Source organism: Cygnus olor, chromosome 11, assembly GCF_009769625.2.
Source record: "Cygnus olor isolate bCygOlo1 chromosome 11, bCygOlo1.pri.v2, whole genome shotgun sequence".
NCBI lineage: Eukaryota > Metazoa > Chordata > Aves > Anseriformes > Anatidae > Cygnus > Cygnus olor.
The window spans coordinates 17083632-17107088 of NC_049179.1; the positions used below are offsets into that span (position 1 = coordinate 17083632).

At 37.7% G+C, this 23457-nt stretch overlaps 1 long non-coding RNA gene across 3 annotated transcripts in view; it reads left to right on the forward strand.

Annotated features, from left to right (window-relative positions):
- LOC121076282 overlaps window positions 1-23457 on the forward strand; it is a 105614-nt gene that overhangs the window by 25984 nt on the left and 56173 nt on the right. The window contains exon 3 of one of the 3 annotated variants that reach the window (XR_005823442.1): window positions 13290-14050. The exons of the other annotated variants lie outside the window; for them this stretch is intronic. This is a non-coding gene — a long non-coding RNA (uncharacterized LOC121076282). Of the gene's footprint in view, window positions 1-13289; window positions 14051-23457 lie in introns of those variants that run through there. 3 annotated transcript variants of the gene reach the window in all.

Sequence of the window (23457 nt, forward strand, 5' to 3'; positions counted from 1 at the left end):
CCTGTGTTTGGTTTAAAAAATGAGGGAACAGATTTGTGAAAATGTAATCAATTATTTCTTTCTCTTTGGCAGATGAGAAGACAAAGTTCAAGCTTAGCAAATGAATCCTAGAGATTTGCATAGATGGGAGTTTCTCATCAAAATAATTTAAAATGATTGCTTGAGGAAAGTTAATGCAATTAGGCTCACAATATACTTCCAGGTTTACCATAGACTATTTGATTAGAAAAACAATATAAAAAATAAGTCAACACAGATTTCCTCTTCTCATGCTTCAAACATAGGAATCTTTCATCACAGCTGGTATCGCTTGGTTCTCATCTCCATGTGTGCATCCAATAAAGATTTAGGTGGCATCTTTATTGAGGAAGTAGTGATTTTCTAATCCTTGCGGATAATCCCTTCCTCTGACTAAAGGCAAAGTGACACAATCTTGTGAGGAAGTTGATGTGATATTTGTTTAACTTTGTATATACATACATTTCTCTGGTTCTGGCTAACTCAAGTCTGCCAGACCCTAACCGATATAAGTGTCTTCAATGTATTTGTCTTTTTCAGGTAGATATAGGTGTATGTGTGTAATGATACACACATGATCTCAATTACTGGATAAAAAGCTTACATGTTCTTGAAATGTATACAAGAATATATTTCATGCATCTGTCATTCAATCACAAGGGCTGCTTCTTTGGTTTTGTTTTCTTCACAAATGTACCGCTAGGCTTACAATGGGGGTGGTGTGGGGGAGAAAGGGCTTTAAAATAAAGTCATACCAGCAAGTCAGTGGGAAATGCAAATCTTTTCCAATACAGGAGCCAGTGGACTAGATAAAACACAGGGATATAATCAAGGCACTATAACAGCATCGTGATTATTGTGTCTTTGACAAGATGATGGGTCTTTGCATGTAACGTAAGCCCAAAATTGGACTATGCTAGTGAGATTGAGATAATGGAAATTAGAAGAAAAAAAAAAAAGAGGTAAAGTGGTTTTGAGTGCCAAATTATCCCTGAGACTGATCAAATGCCTGCTGAAACCAGTGCAGAGACATCCGTTGACTTTGGTAGGCACTGGACCAGGTGCTGTAATTCAGGTTTTTCCTGTGGGTTTGTACTGTTTGTTTTATCAGATTGCTGCCACAGTGACCTTGAGAATGACCTAAAGTAAAATTACGCTTTTTTTTTTTCAGGATTTTTTTTTTTTTAGGTGAGATAAAATCTGAAAGCTTAACTCACAAATTGTAAGGGGTGGAGGGGAGAAGAAACCACACAAAATGGAGATTTCTCATTTCTTCCTCACAAAATGAACAAAGGAAGAACACTTTAACAAACAAAGGCACAATAAAATCTGGCCAGAATCTGATCTCCTTTACACAGATGTAAATCAGAAATGGCAATGAATCATTTTGGGTCATACCTGTGGGAATGACGTGAGTGCTGAATTCACCTTCGCATATCGAAGGCCGTCTGATTCTCCATTGCTTTTCTAAGCATGTTTTGTTACAGAATTTTTGGCTAGGGAAGACCTCATGTGAGAGTACATTCCAAGTGGCTGATACCCTGCTGTCCAGGAATGTCAAGATAAATACTGATCTTCAGCAGTTTCCTTCCTCAGTTTCATACACACGGAGTGAAATTTGGCTTCTTGCCTTGTAAATCCGCTAAGGACTAGAGCAAATGTTACATGAGAAGCAACATGGTATATATAAGATCTGTGTGTGGGAAGCTCTGGACCTTGTAGGAGTCTACATAGTAGCAGGAATTAGTAGTAGTCCATGTAGTAACTAAAACTGCAATAGAGTCACTAAATGTCAATTTCCTGAAGGATCTCCACAATCTGAGCAGTCTGTTAAAGGACTATACATAATGAAAGTCGTCCCTCTTTGTAGCTGAGTGCTTAAAACTCATTTTCACTCTGTTCTCTCAAACTGAGGTTGTCAAATTGGTGCCAAGTAAGACAAGTTTATAATATATATTATGTACCTTGGAAGTTGGTGGATGCTAGTTCCACTCAATTTAACTGTGTTGCTTTTGAGGACAATTTGTTCTGACCTGAAGTGTGAAACCTGTATATGCGAATCAGCTGTTTTAAATATGTCACCAAAATAATTTATATGAATGATTTTCTCTATTAATTCAAGCAACTCCAGGGGGTGGGAAGTGGGTGTGGAGAACATGGTTACACAGAAGCAGTTAATGAGAATATGGGTTCACCTGCTGGTTGAGTGCCCTTCCCCAAGTCAGCTAAAGAAAAACTTTGTGTTTAAATTACTTGGCTTGAACCCAGGAGAAATGGGATCCATTCTTGTTTTTCAGCCTTTCTTATAAGACTTTGGAGAGACCACCTCTACCTATAAGTTACTTTTTGAAAGTACTAGAACTATCTACAAGCTTCAGAAAGTGTGAAGCATTAACAAAGCAGGATTAGAACATAACGATGAACGATGCATTTGAACAAACAATAGTCTTCTGTTCGACAGATGAACTTTGATTTGTTGTGCAGGTGTAGTTGTGTAGTTTTGTCTATGCATGTGCATCTGGCACTTCTTATTTTACCTGTACGGATTACTGGTGTAGATTTTACTGGTAAGCAGCATGTGGCCATGCGAATCATGCGGCATTCTTGTCCCTGACTGGGTAAGCTAACTCTTAAACTTAAACGTTCTGTTTTTCCTGGGAGAAGTGTAAGACTGAGGACTTGAAACAATTAGTTCTTTTTCTTTTTGGATGGATTTCCTAAGAAAATTACTCATAAGTTAATGAGTAAGGCTGTATTAATTTAATTTCTTCTGTACAAAACAATTTTATGTCATTTTAGTTGACAACTGTGAGGTTGGATACTATTTTAGTTTGCCTGAAAGCTTTGAGGCTCTGATAAGGTATTTGAATACTTAATTCAGAGTATGGGGCAGAGAAGTACACTGTCAGACAAGGAAGGTGAACCCATATTCTATATCATAATTTTAATTTGGGAAAACTGCACTAGTAATGGGGGATGTTTTAGAAATCAATGAAAGATATGTTCATTAAGAAACCATTCTCATACAAATAAGGATTAGATTAAAATGCGAAGCCTAACTTGCATAACCTTACTATGCAAGATATACCTGTGAAGTGCTTGATATATCCTGCTATTAGAGAGGAAATGTCTAATTCATCTCAAAGTGGGAAAACAATAAAAAGTCATTAGTCATGTTTTGTGACCTCTTGGGCACAATTAGACATTGTATGAGACAGTCACCTGTGCAGTTTATAAGGAGGTATGTTGCAGAGAATACAAATACAAAACAGGCTGGTTGTGAGTAATGCCAGTTCTGATTCTACTACAGTTTTCTGTTATATGTCCTTTAAGGTACAGCAGAATAAATCTGCCATTTTAATGAATGCTCCTGGTGTGTAGAGAAAGACAATATAGTCATGCATAGGTCATATATAGCCCTTAGTATCGGCTGTAGCATACATGCCATTGTTACATAATACCATTTTATCCCTCATGATCTTTGATCAGTGCTAATGATCAAAGTTTGCAAAGCAGTCAAAAGAATCGTGAGACAGTGGATATTTATAGCTTATGGCCAATTCTGATTACTCTATAGCAGCTTTCCTAGTGTTCTGTAGTTTGATTGATGTCACTGGCATGCTTCAGCATTCAGAATATATCAAATAAATTTGCTATGCTTTGAACATGAAAGGGAAGTAAAACACTGATAATTTAAGAAAACAGAAAAGTGTGGGAGATAGGAGATACGCATTGCTGCATGTCCTCTGGCAAGTAACGCTGTACAGTGCTTAGCAATACAGTGCATGCATGCAAATTGCTAAGCATTCTCTTTAATGCAAGGCTTTACTTCCACCGTAAGGGTGTTGCTATTCAAAGAGGTTGATAAATGAAATCTGAACTGCATATACTGCAATGGAGAGGAGGACAGGAGCAAGAGACAGCTGTTTGGGGTGACTGCTTTACAAGCAGAAGCCTTTCAGTTCCATCAATCAGACGACGTGAAAGGCCCAAATCCAAAGACGCCAGCATCCCATCCCCTTTGATCCCAATCCTAATAGTGTGCCAGTCACCGAAGGAAATGCATTACAAAGTGAGAATGGTCCATTTTCTTCCATCCTTTTCTGAGAGTCTGTATTTATCAGATTTAACTAGCTAATGATTCTGCCCTCTACTTCTGTGTGCTGTGAGAAATCTAGCTGCAGAGGTGACAATTGTTTATAGTGAACAGGCAGTTAATGCATAAGCAATCCATGGGATCTGTAGGAGCCATTTTGCAGGGTTGAGAGTCCTGTAAAGGGTTAAGCATTGACTGGCTTAAAAATCAATGGGAAAATTATATGTACATTTTCCTCATCGAGGCAGTATTTGGTTGAGACCTGCAAGGCCATGCCGTGGTTATGTGGATAGCATATTGATTGTAGTGAAAGCAGATGTTGTGGAGGCCTTGCTGAGGCTGCAACTCTGATTTTTAGGAAACGGTTGTTCTGTGCCTACCCCTGCTGCAGCCTTTGTGTCTGTATTGGTGCTCTCTGCCAGTAACAAGCCCAAAGTTGCCCACCAAACCAGATTTCCCTACCTGGGAGCCTGCAAACATGGTTGTAATATGTCTTTCAGCTCCTGTGGCACCTTCTCTGCCCAAATACCTCAGTCACATAAGCATCTTCACAGGTATTTCTTGTGTGTGAAGGTGCACAGACAGTGAAGGGAGGTGAGGTGTGCCATGCTTATGGGTATGGATGAAGATACTCCAAGTAGTATAAGCTATATGGTCTTAGGACCCTTTGGTTTTTGTGGTGTAAGCTTGCTATCTGCAAAAGGGGCATTGTAAAATACTCCTTTGTCTGTCATGCCTGTGTAAGCTTTTGTGGATACCTGTATCTACCTGGTACCTGGCCCAAGAGCTCTGATTCCAAGCCCTACAATAACGAAAATAGCACTTCTGCATGAAGGAGTGCTCATGAAACCTGTCCCTCTGTCAAAGTTACCGTCTCATTTTTTTTCAGTGCATAACATCTTATTTTCTGTCTTTCTTACCAATTTGCAAACATGAACATTTGTAGGATGGTAAAGAAATGGACAGCACACTCGGATGATCCCTTTTGCTTTTTTCCTCCTTAAAAGCAATTTTCATGGCAGTGCATATGGTAACAATAGAGTTAAGCTATGTCATTAATTTCCATAGATGGTAGATGGAGAATGTTAAATTCTAGGCACCTGAGTGGATCATCAAACTCTTCTACCACCTAATGACTCTAAATAATCATATTCATCATAATTAGTACCGTTAATAATGTTAAAAATAAACACTTGTACCCCAGACCATTAGTAATAGTAATCTTGTCATTGGCCATGAAAATTACTAGACCCAGTTATTTTTCACAGTGGGGCGCAGATATATGTGATATATAATTAAAATATTAATTACCTATTTGATAGAGCTTTAGCTGTCATTATTATATTACCATTGGCCTCATTATTATACTTTCAATATGTTACATTGTATATATTGTATTTAATAAAGTGTTAAAAAGTGTCTGGGTTTCTGAGATCAATATATGTTAGAAAAATGTGTATGAATACAGAAGTAGGGAAGAAATGGGATTCAGACTGTGGTTAAACGAATTTCTGTCATTCAGGCCTGTACTAAGAGGTGACACAAAGCTGACATGAAGTTAATCCTAGTCATAAATCCCCAAAATAGAATTTAAGTAATACTTAGGTGATGTTTAATGGTTATTTTTACCTGAGTAGATTAAAGGAGAAGAATACTAGTTAGCTAAATGGGAAAGACAAGCTTTAGAAAAGAACAATGTATTCTGAAGGTTTTCTTCTCTTTTAGACAAGTTTTTTTCTGTTGACCTAAACAGGAGCTCCTCTAATGTACGTAGGGGCGAGTAGTGCTTTTGCATGTTAATCTGAGTTGGTATTAGGAAGGGGCAGGTGTAATTTGAGGATAAATAATGGTGACACAACACATTTTATTAAAAATAATGATGCATTTAAGATTGAAAAATCTTTTGTCAGGAGCCTATTTTTTTTCTTGTTTGTTTCCATGGTGGTTAATTGTCCATTTATTCCTTACCTGTCTGTAATGGAGTTTTGCAGGATTAAGTTTGTTGTCATTAGTTGAAAATGGGGTGATATTTTCTCTGTAGTAAGCTAATATTTCAGGCTCTTCACATCAGGACATGCTTACCTTGAAAGTCACCTAAAAGGTAAATGCTTTAGAGGTAAAACGGAGACCTCAATACAACTGTCTTCACAAACTTTAATCCTGAAGGATTTTGAGGAGTTTTCAGAGATGCTGCTTATGTTGTCTGCTCCTGTTGCCATGTTTAGCAACATTCAGGAGATTTCTCCATATATTTCAAGAACGGAAAATCTCTGGAGCTGAGGGTAATCTTTGCTTCTCTTTCACTATGGTAAAGGACTAAAATGAAAATTTTATTTAAAAAAAATATTCTTACAAAATTGACAGGTTTTTTTCATTTTTGCATTAAACCAGTATTGAAAGCAACGGTTTCCAAAATTGACAACAGTAAGTAAAAGAACAAAAAAGTCTACCACTCCTCGTGTAGCATATTCTTAGATCCTTTCATGTACATTTATCCCTGAACAGCACCTGAAGCTTAAAGGCTAATGCTATGAAGTTATTGAACTTTGTGTATTTAAAAAATAATAATAAAAGAGAGAAACAAGTTAAATCTGCTAAGGAGGTGGGGAGATATTTTCTATTTAAAATAGAAAAAAATGAAATAGAAAATATGTTTTCTATTTCTATGTAAAACTGAGCTGGCTGGATGAAAGAGTTCTCTACAGTTTCTATTGATGTTAAGAAGCTTCTTCAACCAATGTTAGTGTGAAAAGTGAAAGTATAATTTGCATGGGAGCAGTTGAAGGCTGTACAAACTAGACATTTTGATTTGCTTACTCTGTAAGTTGAAATAAAGGTAAAAGCAAAGATTCCTGGGTTTGCTTCCAACTGTGCGTCTGCAAGTGTCGATGTCAGGGTCAACTTCTTGTGTCCTGGTGGCTGAGAACAAGCTGGGGGAACATGGTCTCATTCTTGCTGTGCTGCAGAGCACTGAGGCACCACACATGAAAGTGCGGGGACAGTTTTCAGGTGAAGGTGGCATTCAGGCAGCCAGCTTTAATTGCCAGCTCACTGGCCTCTGTGAAGTATTAATATGGTGGAACTGTTACTCCTCCTCCTGAATATACAGATTTCCTACTCAACCCAGGTCTCCTCTAATGTAAACTTTGCACAAGTTTAGCCATCTGGAGAGTAATTTGCTTTTAAAAATAGGTAGCAATAATAAAACCTTATCATCTGCTTCGCACCAAATATTATGAGGGTGGTTTTAAATAAAATCTTATCACCAGCTCTAAACCAGAAATCAAAAGCAGTGGTCACACTAGGATTACTTGGTTCAACCCACTTTACTGGCTTTATTTAGTGAGGTGGACTATGGATACTTCTCCCAGCCCTATCTGATAGTCTACAAGGTTTTGGGGAGAGGATGCTTTGAATTCTAAATGAATTTAGAGTACTTTTTATAGTGTGGGATATCTGCTCTGATAAACCATTAATGGAGCATAGTCAATGTAGGGGAGTCAGCTGAGGAGAGTCAATGTCAGTGCAAGTGCTTGACTACCCAGAAAGTAACAAAGCTTTTCCAACAGTTTGGGAAAGCAGTTCATTAGTAAACTTCACCAAAATGATGTTTTGGATGCTTTCTATGCTATACATTACTCTATGTCATAATGCTATACTGTAATTCTTACAGACTAAAAATGTCTTGTAGATTTTTTTCAAGATTATTGAAACTTTTAAAATAATCTTTGCATTTACCTAAAGCTACTCAAGTATGACATCCAGTGGCAGGGTTTCAAAGTTTAGAGTATGAGGAAGTTTTGTCATCAAATGGAATTTTCCTTGTAGAAATGAGATGTCTATTCTCAGTAAGTTGAAGATAATCTTTTCCAGGTTTTAGAGCTGACATGAGTGAAGGCCTGGACTTTTGAGAAGGCTGATGAACCTAATAAAACCTCTATGAAAAATTCAACTCTTCATTAGATCCTCCTTGTCAGTAAGGCTTATTATAGCTGCTTACGTGGGATTAACATAGACAGAATTTGTTTAATATGTTATTAAAGTAGTTAGACTTGCATTAATTTTGTCCCTACTTGTGTAGTGAGTGTGTCATGGAAAAACATGAGATATTCTATATGTAGATGATTTTGTTTTGCTTAAAAAATATTTGGCTGCAAATGTTTATGCTGTCTAATTTGGAATTTAATGTAGAGATTATTATTTTATTAAATATTATTATTAATTCCTGTCTGCCCTGAAAAATGGAATCTTCATTTTACTGTATCCTTTGATACTCTGAGGTATAGCCCCTTAATACAGGAGTTGGATCATTTATTGACTCTTCACAAATGGTACTGTGGTAACCTGTAAGAATAGCAACAGCATATATTAAAACATCTTTATTATCAGAATAATAATAGAGAGCCTGTAGATATGAGAATTCCAAAGTTTTCCCAATGCTTTAATAAGTACTGAGCAACCGTTACAATTCCTGAATTATTCAGAGCTATAATTTGGAGTCACAAGGCTTTAGTATGCTGTAGATGTAGCGTGAAGGCTTCCAGGGTCATGGTCGATATTAAAAATTGTTATGGAGGGATCTAGATTACTAATCACACAATGGCAGGTATGTTGTGTAGTGCCCTGGAATTACAAATAATTTAACAGGATGTGACCAGTGCAAAGTCCTCTCTCTCCCACTCCCCAAAATACCGGGTGTTCAGCAATGCTTCTGTGAGAATAATGGGCTGCAAAATGTCTTCAAGTGTTAGTCTCAAGAATCCTGTAAGAAATGAAAAAAGAGGAGCAGAGAATATATGGAAAAAACCTCCTCATGGACTGGAATGACAGTAACTAACTGCTGTGCTGAAGTTATAATTATAGTTTTGTCATGAGAAAAGGGAAGTCAAGGTTTCACAAGGAAAAAAAATCTATTTACAGAAAAATATTATGCTTTTCATTTGATAGAAAAAGTAATTATTGCAAATGGACCCATGGAAGATCTTGAAGACAGTCACCCTCCTTTTAATAAGTGCTTGTGGCAGCTAAGTGGGGATCAGGAGTATTCTTTATCAGGTTTACATTCAAGTAGTACTAAATATATGCAGGTAGGAATTAAATAGTATCTGAGTTTAATTAAAATTATAAAAAAAGGGGGGGGGGGGAGGAGGTGAGAAGAATGGTTGGTAGACTGCTCGACTGCATTTTAACCAGTAACCTCAGACCCTAATTAGAAATGCTTTTCATATCTCCTCCATGCAAGGGCTTAATCTGACGTGAGTCTGCGAGCGAGGGCTTGGGGGACCAGTGTTAATTCTGTATTCGATCTTGGTTTGTATGGAAGCAGGCAGTGCTGATTGACCGAGTTGCAGCACGGATCCCATGACCTTGCTGGGATTTTCATGTGAGGTGTTAATTGAGAGGGTGGGTTAATCTTTGAGCATCATTGTCCCCGAGCTGAGGACAAAGTTTGCGCCCTCTGTTTCCTTACTCAACAGTATATTTGATCTCTACCTCCTCCCCTTTATGACAGTTTAGCAAGCCTGCAGAAAATTTGCTCTTGATAAATTTATTGGTGGAGGATTATCTCTTGCTGGTTTTGTTTGATTTTATGATCTTGGTCTGGAGAAAGGAGTGGTTAACTGAATGAAAACCAAAATATCTTTCTCCTCCCTGTCCATGCCAATAAGACTATCAGAGGGTGGGGGGAGTAGCATCTTGACATCAATTGTACTGAAGAAAACAAGAAAGCATAAAGCAAACAACAAGGCATGATTTCAAAGTTACTTCATTGGGATGCTGGGAAAATATAAGCTTTGTTTATTACTCCTGAAAGGAAAGCCTAAAATAATTAGAAAAACAAAGAGATTACAGGGGACAGAGCTTCTATAAAAATATACAGGTTAGAATTTTCATACTGGATTTGTGTAACATAGGAAAAGACAGCCCTGTAGTTTTGTTTTTGAATGGCATTTCTTCTTCGTGTGTTGTTGTACAGGCCTGTCATTTCCAGAGCAAGGAGTAAATTTTTACTCCAGACAGGACTAATGTGTACTGCCTGACCTTAAATATGACTCCCAAGTGAGCAGGATGGTAGTTAGAAGCAGCAGAAGTAATGGGGCTCACACAGGAAATGCTGTGAAACAACAGTGATAAAACAGAAATGATAGCTGTCCTTGACATGCACAGAATTTCTGCTACTTGTTTTATTGTACCAGCTGTAGAAGAATTTAATCACAATGCTTCAAAACCAGTTTTTGGAGTGATTTTGCAAAGCACGGGTGGCTCTGTCAGATGTGCTGGACCACCAGTCCTCTCCCAAAGCCACCGCTGTGCTGCGGGGATGAAGCCACCCATCCTGTGCCCAGCTGGCTGGTGGCCACGCAGCGGGAGGTGGTGATGTGGCCTTGGTCCCTGGAGGAGTGAACGGTGTATCCATGGTTGGGTTGGTTGGATGGCTGTGGGAATACATTCAGTAAAGCAAAGGGATGCAATGGTTTTTATGTGCCCAACTCAGTTATGTGACAGTTATGAGGTTGTTTCCAGCCAAATGGTGTTCTTGCCTATGCCAGAATCATTCCAGAGAAGGACCGGGGAGGGAGATGCTTCTGTGCAGTGCCACAGGAGAAGGTGCGATGCCTTGATGCCACTGACTTGATTCAACACAGATTTGGCCTGATAACTTCCAGGATTTCCTAAATAGTTCTTTGGCAAAATTACAATCTGTAGAAAATTGTCTTTTATAGGGACACTGTGAGAAAATATTTTTTTCAGGAAACAGGACTACATTACTGGAGAGTGACTTAAATCAGCAAGAGTTTAATGAGCTTACTTGACTGGGCAGTCACCTCCTGGATATATATCCCTACATAGGTTCCAGTAGTAGAATGTTTCTAGCAGCGGTAGTCAGTGGTCTTTTAAGGCTGTTACACCAGATTGTATTTTTCTTTTCTAAAGTTTAAGAATATTGATAGAAACTCAGTGGGAGCTAGGAAATGCTGGTGTTTGCCTCGGCATCTATATCTTGCTTCGAAGTGAAGCATTGGAGCCTGGCACTGAGAGCCAGGAGCTGAGAGAGTTGGTGCCTCTCACGCTTCCCTCAAGATGCTCCAACTCCATGATCCTGGCCTTGCCCCTACTATGCTAATGCTACTAAAAAACACCCAGGTGCTATCCGCAACTGCTGACCACTATCTTAAGCCACCCTGCAGTCTTTGAGGAAAATTAATTTTGGAGTTGTGAAAAAGACAAATTTTATTTCGCAAAGGATTTGGAGAGTTCAGAAGCTGGCTTCTGTTCATACTGGAATGAAATGTGACATTTTCAAATTCTTGGCAGAGGAAAATTCTCGAAAAAGCTGCCTTTCAGATTGATCAAAATGGTTCATTTTGGGTTGGACTTGCTTGATTTCATAATCTACCAGAGGAGGGGAAAAAAAAAAAACAACAACAACAACAAAAAAACACTACACACACAAGTCGTTTCAAAATGAAAACACAAAAGGGTCAAAAAAAATCTCCCTCCCAAAGCTCAAGACAAATTAGCATGATTCATAAACCCACTTTAGTCTTATGAATCTGTATTTTCTAATTCAAAAGGAAGCCACTGAAGTGCTTTTATTTATTTTATGAACACCCTTAGATTATTCCTTAGTCGCATGTGAAGGGACCATCAAAATGAAACCAGCTTCTTGGATCTCTATTGATACCTAGGATTCAAAGAATTTCAGCAAAATGTTTTGCATGTGAGGTCTGAATTTCTTCTGGATGTTTATAGTAAAAACAACTTATGTGGGACAGCAATGTTGTCTGCTATTTGTGTTAACTGTAGACAGTTATTGAAAGGATATTCTTAATCACTGTGGTGATGCTAACATTTTAAAGGTTTCATGGCAGTAATAGTTATTTTTAATGGCAGGATTAACTTAGGTTACTGTTCTGCATTGTTTTCACAAATTTTGGCTTGGTGTAAAATAATATGTAAACAAGATCTTCATAACTAGGTTTGACCAAACTATAAGATTCTTAATGACTTAAGTTTTGATAAGTAAGATTTGAAGCTCATGCCCTCTTGCATTAGGAAAAAGGAGATCTTAGAAACACTTCTCCTTTCTGTCCTTGCTGGTGGCTGCTGAAAGGCCCCATTTCTGCTTTGGGATAATTAGGGGAATAAATATTCGTAAATAAATAAATATTTTTGAAGTTGACAGAACAAAGAAAGTTGACAATTAGGAACAAGGTGTAAGATTTTTTCCCTCTTCAACTCAGAAAGAGATTAATGGAAGAAACCAACAGCCTGGTATGATGTTCTCAGGCACAAAAAGGTGCACGAAAACCTGAGGGCATGGAGATCTTCAAAGCTGGAGGTGGAGGAAGAGTAGTAGCAAGGGCTGGGACTGGTGCAGGCTGCAGAAGACCTACTGGGTTCATCAGGCTCCATGTGGGTCCCAGTGATCTGCTCGATCCTTGTGTTGTGGCAGAGCAATTCTCCCTTGTGGCCATTGGAATTAAATGGAGTGGCCTGCAGCTTTAGGGTGTTCCATGGATGGTTTTTCTGTGTCTTTGTAACAGTGTTTGGATTTGGACCTTTGTGTTGTCAAAGACAAGGGATGAGTATCAACATCTTTGTTTATAGACCTGTTCCCAACTCTGTGTTAGGCAACTAATGAACATTCCCTTACGTCATTTTGGACAAAGTACAAAATGCCTCAATAACAGGTGAATTATCAGTTTCATCTTTGGGACATTAGGCCTAATGATCATATAGTGCTTGTTTGTTTTCTGCCATTGCCTTTAATCAGATTTTTGTTAGATTCCAGTGATTCTGTATTTATAGAAACTGCTTTACCTCATTGCTGTAGATGATCTTAACCAGGTCAGAGTTAAAATATATCTGGCCCAGAGTAAGAAAGCTTTCTTACGATATGTTCCATCTATGTGATGTACTTTTTCTGTAAGTAATAACAAAAGGCTTCATTAGAGAGCTAATCAACTCCCGCACCTTTGAGACCTAAAGCAATCATGTATTTCAGATGCACATCTATAAAAATGAGCCTGGTAATTGTGTATAGGAAAAACTGTCTTTAAGCGAAGCCGGTTAAAGGCAGCAGGTGGTGTAGCTGGTTTCCTCCCGCACAGGGTTTGCCTCTTAATCTTGAACCCCTCTTTCAATGAAGTTTTACTTTGGCTTCTTGCAGAAAAAAGGTTTCGGAAGTTGGGTAAACAGAGCCTGAGCCTGCACGAAGGGGATTAAGAAGGAGAGGCAAGAGTGGAAGGGAAAATGAGGATATGACAGAGGCCATAGTGAGTTCAAACAAAATTTAGCCTGCAGAAGGCAGAAGAAATCCCACTGGTGACAGGTGCCATCTTGTGGGTCATTCTGCCACTCTGCCTCCTGCCACTTTTTATAACAAGAAGAGATAAAGGAGGACTGGATTCTTAGAGGCTTCGAATCGGAAAAGTAATTCAAAGAGATGTGAACATGGTTGGCTTCAGGGTTTGCATGATACTGTAAACATCAATACTTTGCTTGTCAGCACTCTATGCTATTTAAGAATGCTAAAGTCCACTATAAATAGAGCCTATGTGCGTGTCTAGAAACATGTAATCATAAATAGTACAAATGATAATCAAATTATTTTTACTTTATAGTAATGCAAATAAAATATTCATGCATCATGTAGGCCTAGGAAAGGTTACAGCCTGCAAACTGTGCTAATTAAAATATAATAGCACTGAGGAGTATATGTAAGAGTTACTAATGTCCGTATTTTCCCTCTTTCCTTTAAGATCTTATCTTTAATGAATACATAAAAATGCAGTGGTTAGCTGGTACTTTAGCTCTGTGTTTTTTTTTTCAGGAAATTTATTTTGAAGGACTGTGCAAAAATAATCACAGCATCTACAGAGCCAAAATCAAATATACTATGATAACGTATAGATAATTTTTTAAAGGAAAAGACTAGTCTTTCAGGCATGAGCCTGAATTCCTTGAAAAAATTAGAATATCATTAATTCTTAAAGGTTTCACAGTTTAAAAGAAAAAAAAATAAAAACAGAATTTGTCAAACATTGTGGCATAGTTCAGTATTATTTTTACACCAAATTTGAGGGTCAAATTCTTCTGGAACAGAATTGACTTTACAAATTACTAACTTTAAGTACTGTCTGACAAACATGGCAAATGTGGAATTAGCCTTCATTTCGTTTTCCCACATTCATATCCATGTCCGAAGTATCTTGCCCTTTTGTGGGCATATATGAAACGAAATTGCAATAGGATGAATGAATGTTAAGGAAAACAAATTTTAAACTGATGCATGCAAAAAATTTTAAGCATGCTGTATGGTAACATTTATGGCAGAAGTCAAATAACGAGCTTATCTGGGTAGGGAGCAGAGGCAGTGTCATCCAAGAGCACCAATCACAGCTAGGTGAGCTCTGCTAAGAATTTGTGAGGAGGAAGCAAATCCATGAAAATGTCAAGTAAATTTGACTGATTAATGTATTCTAAAAGAATTCTGATTCCTTTGCAAGCATTCCATCATTATGAGGAATATGAAGATCATAGAGTGCTTTATTCTCTCCCCATGATTCGCTTATTCCTGGTTGTGAATCAGTGCATGAGACTTGACTGTCAATGGCCGGAGTCAATGGCCGTATTGTGTGTGGACATAATTTGTGGAGATGGAAAGTGAGCTTGGTCCTAATATTATTTAGTCACCTAAACTTAAGAAGTTGCATAAATGTGGTCGTGCTTGAAGCTTGCCCTGTGAAATTTTTCCTTGAATGTTTAAAAAAAAATAAAAATCAATGCTTAAGGGCAGCAAAAAACTTCCATGTGTGTATTTCGTTCAGTTATTCATGAACTTAAAAATTATTTGTAATAAAACTTCTCAGCAGTTAATTATGTCATTTTAATGGGGAAAGCCTGAATTCTTTTCCAGGGTTATGAAAACAAATTAATGTTAAATATGACATTTTCCTTTGGATTTATGACATATTCCCTGGCCCCTCCCTCACCCCACACAATGCATACAAAAGGAGGTATTAACAGGAAAAACAGAGATGTTGTGTGTTCTGTTATGAACAAGCTTTGTGATCTCATCCCAAGGTTTTATCCAAGCTTGAACCATCTGGCTTTGAGCTGGGGAAAGGCATGTCAGCTCTCCCCCAGAATTTCGGTGTCAGGAGAAGGGGCAGAGTGCCTGCGCTTAGTGCCAGGCCCCCTTTCCTCCCCTCGACAACCCTGCTAGAAAGACAGGAGTCAGGCACTGAAAGCATACCAGGCATTTTTAAACACAACCCTGACATTTCCTCAGCATTTCCATAGCTAAGGCTTTCCTCCTCCCCATCCCCCTACCCCTTCTTTCAATCAAATAAGGCACCCGCTCTCTCATGCCTAGTGCAAAGAAGGAAGGGGGGGGAAAAGTTGGCAATTTAATTCAAACAAAAGAAGCTTGAAATCTATAAGCACAGCAACTCCGAGGCTTCTGGCAAATAGAATTCTAATTAGTATGCTGCTATTTTTCTTTTAGACAGATGAGGGATGCCCCCTATTGACTCTAGCAGGCAGGCTGGTTTAAAAAAAAAAAAAAAAAAAAAGAGGGGGGCAGGTGGGGGCTAGCCAGCAAACACTGCAGATTGCAAATTATATCGCAAACCCTGCCAAGTCCCAGCTCTTGGCATCAGATTTTTAATGACACCCTGGAAAAGGGAAAAAGAAGCCCTCAGCTAAGGGATAAAAATGAGGGGTTTTACACTGTGATAAGTCTTTGCTTAAAACCCAAATGGCCAAGCACACATTAGGGTTTTAAAATATTCATAGATAGAAGTGAAAATGAGGATATGAGGATGTACATTTGTTGCTTGGTCAATTGACAACTCATTCTGCATATTAATAAAAGGGATGATCTAATTTTAAAGGGACAGTCTGTCTTTTTTAGCCATGACTTTTTGAATATTATGAAGCTGAGGGCAAAACATCACAGAGGAGGCCAGCGATGACATAGAACGTTGTTTTCTTTTGATGTAGACCTGGTACTAACTACTTCTTTGCTCAGGAATTCTGGAGTCTCTAAAAATACGATACCCTTCTTGTATAGTCTCTCTGATGTATGGCTGCTGAACACTTTGATTTTTTTCCTTTTTTTTTTCTTCAGTGCACAAGGCCCTTCACAGTTGTAGGATTTTATCCACAAACAGTCAGACCATCACAGAGATGGAAGCCATTTCTTTTAATAATTAGGCCACCTTCTGTTCCAGAGAACTGCTTTTGGCATGCCTACCTCAAAATAATTTTTTTTTTTAATATCACAGTATATGTCTCCTGCCCCCCCCCCCCAATGCTATACAGTAAGTGTTCGTAACAGTCTGAGTTCATATTAATATTACATACATTACTGTAGTTGAACTAATAGAAATCTCTCTGGCCAAAGCTTTAAAAAACAAAACAAAACAAAAAACAAGCCCATGCATCTCAAATAATGTTTCTTCCAGATTCATTTGGAGGTTAAATGTTTTTAAATCTATTTTGATTTTTTTTTTTCACCTGAAAATCCTAGTCACTCTTAATTCCATGAATGTGTGTCTACCCTGAGTCATGGTTAGGCAGTTAAATACCAAAGGAACTCTGCCTGCTAATAATTAAAAATGCAAAACTGAACTCAAAATTATTTGCATTTACAAAACTGTAGGCACTACAAAGGGAGACTGTGTTGATACCAGTCTCAAAAGTCACAGCTAATATTAATTATCTTTAAATACACACCCATATACAAATGAAGCATTAACTCAGATCACCCAGCTAGCAGCATTGCTAGAGCAGGGTTTTAGACTTTCTGTATTTTTTTATACTATTCTTTAGGCTACGTACCTACAAAAATGAAGCTTACATGATCATTTGCTCTACCTGTCAGTCCTCTCGTAGTATTGTTGCTTTTTTCAACTGAATTTGACAGAAGGGCAGAGATGTCAGTGATAATTAAGTTCTTGTAAGTTTTGTGAAAATCTGTAGAGGAGAAAGAACCCAAATTAGTGCCCCCACTGAGGGAAAGGCAGGCAGGACTCAGCCCTTCCACACTCTCTTTGGGAACAGCTGGCAGGCTGCAGCATCTCCTCGTGCTTCCTGAATAGAGCGTATGGTGAGGATATAGACGAGGAGCAAGGGCTAAAGGACAGAAATCTGTAGGAAACCAGGCTCACAGAATTTAGATCTGTATTTTTTCAGGGAGAGTAGCTAGCTTACAATCCAGCTTTTTTTTTTTTTTTAGAACAGTAATTGTGATGACTTTGTAAGGAAAAATCAGTGCTGTTATTAACAGTCTGCTAATCACAGTTAAAATAAAAAAGTATTATTGCTATAACAAGATTATAATTTTACTAAATGTATCCTCAAAGTTTAAATTTAAAGATACAAAGGTTGACGTATTTCAAAGTGGCATGTTTCATTGTGTGGATTCCATTAAAATTAGCAAGTTCATGTGACTTGAAAAGTGACTCCACCACGGTGTGAATGACACAGAAACCTGTGTTAGTTTAGCACTACCTACTGAACTGTTTTTAATGCATATGAAAATGCAATGTATTGAAGGGAAAAGGTGCAACAGGACAGATCAGAATGGCATTTCCCGGTACAGAAGAATTACTCTTGGTGGTTCTGCTTAGTTCAGTGCAGAAGACAAGTGTCCAGGCAGTGACATTGTTTGCATTAATTCCTGGAAGGGAGAATAAAACCAGTCCATAAAGCTCCCATTGATTTATCAGAAACTTCCGAGGATGACCTCTTGGGAGGAGCTAACCGCAATGCCTCTCTGGTAGTTGTGGCTATAAGTCAATGGGAACCATTATTGATGTTATGCGAGTGTATGGTATAATCTATATAGGGAAACATATAATCTAAAAAATAGATCTAAAGTAAAAATATGGTGGGGTTTAGCTGATTTCATTGGAATACCATTGACTTCAGGGGGAATAGGATCAACTCCTTTGTGTAATTCTTATACTTGCATGATAAAATATGTTTATGTGAGTTTGAGACGGAAGTTTGAGAGACCTTGAAAAATCATAACCCATGTTTCTGGCATGTTATTGATATACACAGAAATATCTCTATCATAAATAAAACAAATCAACAACAACAAAACTCCACAACCTATGCAGACATGCTTAAGAAGGAGGAGGTAAGGGGAAGAAACTTTCTGTTCTTGTGGCAGTTGTTCGAACATTAGCTGTATGTCTACACTTAACAGCTACACAGTCAAAGCACTAAGCTCAAATGTAAACTTGAACTACATTTGTTGAACCCTAGGTACCCAATTAATAGATAAATTAGATTACAAAAAATAATCTATAGGAAAGGAAAAGTTGAAATGGCTGTGTAACCCATCCTGTGTTTAATGATCCAGCCCTGTGGGAAGAAGAAAAGCTAAACTTTGAAGGCAACATGAGAGCCCCAGGTGAGAGTATCAAGTATTGCTCTCAAGTGGTTCAGAATTGTTGTAGGAAGAGTCAATGCCCTATCAATTAGTAAAACTTGCAATTATGTCTTTCTGTAAATGTTTTCAGTGGAAAAGAATTTTCTCCTCTTTTTCTCATACACCAGTTATATTCAGTTTGCAGGTGAAGGAAGATGACAAGTAATTTTAGCACCCAGTGGCTTAAAGGAGTTCAAATGACCACTAAAGTCATATTAAGTTGTCAAATTGACCAGTATTTTCTGCCACTGAAACAGTAGAATGGATGGCTGGAGACAATAAAATTGTTTCAATTATGCTGCATTAAGCACCTTCACGAAGAAGTGAAAATGCAGAAAGCAAAGAGGAAAGGATCTAGGAGACGTGCTCAACAATGACAAGAATTTTGTTGGAACTCATTTAAGTGAAGACCCAATTAGTGATATATATTGGAAGAAATATCTACTGAAGGTGCAGGCAGTTAATTTATGCTTGAACACCCCAAAATTACAGCACCAAGAATTTACTCTTAAATATTAATAACAGACTAGAAAAAGAGACAAATATTTTGTGAAATATTAGAGGGACCTTGCTCATGTCACTAGCCTTTAATATGGGACAAAACAAATGTTTCTTCTGTCTGAGAGTTGCCAGGCTCAGTGTTTCCTACATGGGAGAGCCGTTTTGCTCCCAAGCCTATATGGATAAAAACTTCACTGGTTAGCAAATATGAGAGGCACTGAGAACTCTCAGCTGCATATAATAAACCTCTGATGCCCTCTAAGAACTGTACCAAATTGCTTTTTCAGCTCTTGTAATCTAATGTAGAATTGGTGGATGTCCATGCTTTTTCCCGCATGTTCATATGATGTGGAATGAGCAGCACCAACCTCATGGTTAGCTGTACTGTAAATGTGTTGCAGGGCATGACACAATGTAATTAAGAGATTAACTGTTTTAAAGAAATATTCTGCTCAGAACTAGTTGTGACGTATCCTTCAAATTAAGGAGGAGTTATTGCTGGTAGGAGGGTTAATTACAGAAAGTTAGGAGATAAAGGTGTCAGAGAAATTAGAACAGGAGTAGAATAGGGGCTGTTCCTATGATACTCTCATGACAAACAAAGGCTTAAGGTACTTATTAATGTCTGTTTGCGTAGCCTTACTTTACCGCCATGTGCTTAAACAAGTAGTGCCACTGGTTTCACCAACAGAGATTTTTTTTTTTCAAGGTGATGAATTTAATCCTAAATGTGAGTACAAAATATAAAAGATCACATTCTGTGGTCCTTCTTACAGTAAGCATTTCTATAGTTTGTGCGCTATGGGTGTAATCTCAATGGGAACAGGCATGAAGGGAGGGGTCCCCGATTGTACAAGTCAATGAATCTAGAGCTAAAGGAGTAAAGCCAACCTTTTTTTTTTTTTTTTACACTGTGATGAATGATTTTATTAAAAAAATATATATATGCAGGATCTCTGCCTATGGCAAACTGAATGCCTAAAGCCAAGTTCCAAAGAAAAGTTAAATGGAAATCAACACGTGCCCAGAAAAGTGTTGCTTTGAGGGGAGTTGGGAGGGTAGGAGAAAGAAAAAAGAAAAGGAAAAAAATTGGTATTAGCTCTTGAATATTTGTATAGTTTTCTTTTCTTTATTCACTCACTGGAATGCATTAGAAGAACATCACAGGAAGTTTCAATTGGGGGAAGTGAATGTGAAATATATATTTTTCAGAGGATAAAAATGTTATGAGCATCTACAAACAACTGGCAAAGGGTTTGATATGGTAAGAAAATGGCCACCTATGACCTTGCTTAGATTCCGTTTGACTTTTCACTTACTTAGAACAACATTTCTTTTTATATGCCAGGTTATATATTTTACTCAGTGAAATGTTTGGTTTATTTAAAAAATATAAAACCGTAGCCAGTCCCTCCATCCAGTTTTTTTAGCGCACCCACTCCAGTCAGTGTGTCGCTCCTCTGCAACCAATAAATCCAGTAGTAAACTATGTATGATTTAAACGCACACACAGATTTATATTTATTCTTACAATGTCAGTATAATTTTACAGTCAAGACACAGTACATATACTCTGCTGTAAGTACTAGCTTGATATAGTAAACTCAAAAGAGCACATTGGGGGTTAGCAGTTAGAGCTGAAAGCGAAAATCAAGAAACAGCAGTAGTACTGCTTTTGTCTTCAGCATGCTCTTCAAGATGTGAGATGCTCCAGTGGGTGGGAGACCTATGCACCACCCCCCCAGTTCTGGGGATAACCCCAGCAGATATGCTTTACAATTACCTTTTCTTAAAATGCCAATTAACCCTTTCAGGATTTTGTGGCATACTGTGAGCAAGCAGGAAAGGGGCACTCATTTGTCCCTTATATTGAACATCATAACCAATTATAAGGGGATTGGGGAGGGAGGAACAGGTCTTATGCTACTGTGGATGTATCTGGAGTGCTTCTTGGGTTTGTCATTGGGATTTTTAGCATTGAGAGGTTCTGTATTTTTTCTTTAAAATAAGACAAAAGTAGAAAAGTTTAAAAATAAGATAGAAACCTACAGATAAAGATACCACTTTACTGAATGGAATAAAAAAAAAAAAAAAAGCTTGAATTCTCTTCAGCAGTACCATTCAGGCTTGTTAAATCTTCCCAGCTCATAAGGCAATGACAGTTTTAACTTTATCAAAATCTTCTAGTGTTTATCTCCACAAAAAAGGAGCCACTGGTGTAAACCAAGTTTTAACTCTATTAAAGTAATTAATCACAGGCCACTGTGAGACTGAAACTTCCTAGCAGAAATAGCCCAAAATATTAAGGTTCTTATGGGAAATAGAATAGTATTAAAATGAACTAGGAAGAAATATCACTAGAATAAAGCTAGAATGGCGTTAATTAACCTGAGGATGAACCTAGCTCATTTAAATATATATTTTGCTACTTGGAATCTGATCCTTCAAATACCATACAGAAATTGACTCTTCCATAGGGTTCCCTTTGGGTGTAATTCAACATGAATAAAAGTTAGACAAATAGTTGTGTTGGTTAGTAGCTGGTCACATTTTGCCTAAATGTTCTTGATGGTTTGTTTTGGATGCATTTGACCAGAGGCTTGATTTGCACATTGTTGGACTACTTTAAAAAATCAATTTTTGTCATTTACATGACAAAGAAGTTAAAGCTGTTAAATCTGTTAAGTTGCTTTTTGGTACGTAAGTAGGTAATAATTCTAAAATTCTGGTAGTTCCCATTAATCTATCTATAGCCTGTCCATGTCCCATACCCTCAAGTGTCAGAAGAAAGAGGAAGACCCTGATGTTCTGATCACAAACACTTCTGTTGTCTTCTGATTCAGGGTAAAATGATTCATTGAAACTCTGTGGTTGCTAATAACCAAGTTTAGGCTGCTTGGCTTACCAAGGCAACGTTAATGCATGTGAAACTATGAGACTGGTTGCAAGATTTGAAATAAAGCTGGATTGTGACAACTTCTGTCTATCTGGGACAGAAAGAATATGGGGAAGATATAGGCTTGTGGGTCTGTGTGCTGGCAGCCTCACCTCCCTGAAGCACGATTCCTGGCACTCCCATTAAGACATGTATCACCCTTACCTGAGGATGCAGCTGCACTCCGGTCTGTGGTTTGTCCACACACGTGTCTCTGAGCAGGGGAAATTTTTCTGACATAGATGATGCTACATAAGTTGTGAATTGGACTTAGAACATTGAAAGGAAGGTAGCAATTTGTTTCATTTTTGAGTAAAATATTTTTTAATTTAGTTCAATCTCATCCAGAGTATTGATTTTTTTTTTTTTTTTTTTTTCCCTAGAGGTGCAGTATTCAGTTACTTTGGCATTGTATCAGACCCTCAAATGACATAGGGATACATTTTCCTTCTGTTCTTAGAGTTCTGGCAAACAAATAATATGAAAATAAAGCTCCATTGTACACTGAACGTTTTAGCCAAAGTTAAGCTTTCAGAGTAAATTCTTAAATTATTCGTTATGCAAGTGCAAACAGGTGGTGATGCACTGAAAGGAAAATTTCCATTATAAAGTTTTTGCAATCCGCAGATACTCGACAGTGAATGGGAACCAACATTTACTTTGTGAGACTTTGAACGTACTGAAAAGGTAAAATTATTAGGCCACCTTCCCCATTACTAACTACATGCATCTTATGTTAGAGTATACGATAAAATAGCAATGATAAAACCAAAGGCAATCTTTGTGGCACATTCGTTTTAAGAAGCACAGCACCTACTGAACTGAAGTTTTGTAAGCATTTAGCCATTTTAAAAAGCAAACTGTGTGTCCTTTGTATACACAAACATATATGGTGGGTCAGGTAGATTTATGTAACAAAAAAAAAAATATTCCAATCTTGAACTGCATGTGAGAGTGTTTACTGTATGCATTAGACATTTTAAAATTAAAATGTACTATTTGAAATAAAGACAAAAGTACCTTTGCTATATTCAAGTCCCTGCCTTTACCTGTCATGCACGAGAGTGGAAGAATGGTATGGATTTCATACAGAAAAAAAAAAGAAAGCACTATTAATGTTCTGACAAAAGGAAGGAAGGAAGGAGTATCTATCACTGTTTTAACTCCTTTCTAGATGTCCAGATGTAACACAGCGTCAGAACTCTAGGTGATCATATATGCTACCTATGGTGCAATAGTGAGGTATAGCAGGGTAAATGAAGTATAGTTTTTGCAGCCCCTGACAGTGTAGGTAGAGAAATAGGGGTCTATTATAATGATTTCCCATGGAGATGCGTGCCAATCAAGGGGAGAAGAAAACCTCTGAAGGTCATGACCAAGGAAAATTACATACTATACTTACTGTACTTTTTCTGACATCCAAGTTCTATCACAATGCTCAAGAAAATAGTAGGA